This window comes from Miscanthus floridulus, chromosome 1 (assembly GCF_019320115.1).
Source record: "Miscanthus floridulus cultivar M001 chromosome 1, ASM1932011v1, whole genome shotgun sequence".
Classification (NCBI taxonomy): Eukaryota; Viridiplantae; Streptophyta; class Magnoliopsida; order Poales; family Poaceae; genus Miscanthus; species Miscanthus floridulus.
Genome location: NC_089580.1, coordinates 68034394 through 68037542, shown reverse-complemented (window position 1 = coordinate 68037542; position 3149 = coordinate 68034394).

Sequence of the window (3149 nt, the reverse complement as noted above, 5' to 3'; positions counted from 1 at the left end):
GTACACACGAAAAGGCTAGTCAGCTTTCAAAAAATCCTGATAAGTCTATCCGACATAAAATTTTCTACCTGGATTGACGTGGCTTACATGACATATCTTATGGATAGTTAGGTCTTGTTTGGTACAACTCAGTTTCATCATTCGAGCAGCTTTCTCAGTGAAGTTGAGCTGTTTTGAAAAAAACTATTTGATAAAACAGCTTCACCACCAACTTCATGTATGGCTGAGAGAGGAAAATGAGGGAGAGAGCTATGAAAAGTTACTTTTTTTAGCTTTAGCTCTCTCAATTCCTTTGTGAGAGCATACAGAGCCTTCAAAGTTGATAAAGACATATTGGCAATTCAAAAGCTATCTTGTTGACATGTCAACAACTGTGCTTGCAATTTCTCTATAGCAGTATCTAGTTCTACAATTATTTATTAAAATAAAATGATATCATTTAAAAATTGGATCGGTGTGTGTGTTTTTAAGAAAAGAAAAAAGGACAATTACTAAATATAGAAGGCAGCTGCTTGTCTTGCCTGCTTCACTTTTTACCTAGTGCTGCATGTTGTGCGTCCTCGAGCGTTACTGTTTCACGGACCAACGGACGCGGTCGTATCTGTCTTCCAATCGAGTGTTAGCTCACCTAACAGCTCCACTTGGGCTGCAGCATTGGCTACGTTCTAGAAGACCCTAAAAGCCCCAGCTTGACCCACACAAAATAAAAAAGCAAAAGGTTACTGAAGAAGCGCGTCACAATCCAGTCCAGCGTCGCCGTTTCATCTCATCTGATTTTTTGACTTGTCAGTGACAACCCCGGATTAGGCTCAACTAGGAGGTCTCTGAGAACGCTTCCGTGCTTTCATTAATGATTAAGTCAATACTACGTGCGTTTCAAAAAAAAAAAGAGTCAATACTACGTGAATTTCTTTTGCTAATTGTGATCCTAAGGGATTCTACGAAAATCACTGGTGCTTTCAGTTCGCTTGACTTCGGTCTCTACTAGTAGGCCCTATCTACTAGTACCAGTAGCAATATACAGGATATTTCGCTCTCAGCCTCACTGTCTCGCAGCTCGCAAACAAAAAAAAGTGGTGAAGTGGATGCGCAGAGTGGTTAGTTGCGAAGTCGTAGATCCCGAGCCGAGCCGAATTCTGAGCCGGCTAAGCCAGCAAAGAAGCTCAGCAGCTTGACCGCCCACGAATGGGAGCCGTACGCGTGTGCACGCGCCCTTGCGACCAGCCACGTGACGGATTCATTCAACCGGCAACAAGTAACGTCAATTATTCCCCGCGAATTCCGTGGAGAGGATACTACTGATATCATCGTCATTGCGACCCACGGCTCCAACGAAAAGAGATGTGGGGCCGTCGCCGTTGGGTGGGAGGGTTGCCCCACCTGCCATAGAGAGGGTATTGCCTACCAAGCGCACGCGGATGGGTTAGGTTAGGTAGAGTAGCGGCTCAAGTGCTGAACCTCAAATTCCCAGCGGCCGTAGCGAAAGGAACAAGTGGAACAGAGGAAACGACGCGTTCAAAAAAAGAACAGAGGAAACGACGTGAGCCTGGGGCAGTGGGGCCCACCTACAGAGAGCCCGTGCTGCACATTGGATTCGAAATAGCGCGAATCATTCCAGTCCGGCAGTCTGAAGTCCACGCACCACGCTGCACCCCGTCGTTCTCGTTCACATGCCATGTTGTTATCCCTCCCTGATCAGTAATCACGCGGCAAAGGCGCATGAGCATGACCATCCGACGGGGTAGCCGCTCCAGTTCGTGCCACGGGATGGAAGAGGGGAAGGAACGGGCAAAACCAACATTCGTATAACTACCGATAAAAAAAACATTAGTATAACTAATTTCATATGGCATGTTCTTAATCCTACCTTCTAAATTACACGTCACTTTATTCTATGCCAAATTTCTCTAATTTTAACCAAAATTATAAAAATAATATATTAACATCGACACTATAGTACAAAATAATGAACTATCAACACATATTTCATAGTACATCTAATAAAACTAGTTTGATGTTGTATATGTTAGAAGTTAGAGAAGTTTGACTTAGAAAACAAAGCTGTATTGATCTATAATTTAGAATGAAAAGAATCATATGCCCTGTTTGCTTGGCTGATAAGCCATGACTGAAAATACTGTTGGTTAATTTGTTGTGAGAGACAAATACTGTTCGTTAGCTGAAAAAATACGACTTATAAACCAAGCGAACATGGCGCTACTTTCTATAGAAATTCTCGTACCTCATCTTGTTTTGCACACAAAATAATTCTCACACTTATCTTGCATGCCTATTTTCGCAGATATATGCAACAAAATATTTTAGAAAGTTTGACCACACATCCTCCAATACATCTATTCCTTATAAAGTGCGATTAAACTAGTATGCGTACGAGGGTCATGGGGCCATCCATGAAATATAGAGTTCAATAACTTCGGCACAAAAACAAGCAGTTCTCGTCCTTCGCCAAGATGGTTTTAATAAGCCATTTAAAAGTACCAATGCATTTTTTTTCTTTTTTTTAATGTGGTAGCTTTCGACCAAGACATTATCAGCATGTGTTGTGTGGCCTTGTGGTGGGTCAGGTCCAAATTCGAAGCGTTGCGGTAACGCCGACAACAGTGTCCAACACCTCACGTTCCTCGTTGAGGACGCACATGGCTTGCCAGACCACCGCAGCGAAAATATGTTATCCAGATGATCCAGATTATTGTGGGATTCCTTGAGATTATCCACAAGCTCAGATGAGAAACTGAAGACACAAGATAGAGAAGTTGCTTCAAACCGGCGCCGAAGCTACTCTTTGCTTGGGCAACATCGATGCGGATGCGCCATACTGGAAGTTCTTCTAACAGATGAGTGGACTGGCCTGATAGTGATTTCTCTAGATGATGATTGACCATAATTTCACGTGCAGCACAGAAACATCTCTACAATGTGGCCAATTCGGTCCAATGACCAACTAGTGCTATACAATTTCATTGGCATGCTACTACAATTTATAAACTAGTGATGAACTGTATTGCATATACAAGTGATAATCTCAAGCTCCTTTTTAGTGATAATCTGTCTGGATCTGTGCTGAAGGTTTTAGAGTACCGCAAGTAGTTTGCTAAGAATTAAAAATGCATGCAGATAATAAATCTATA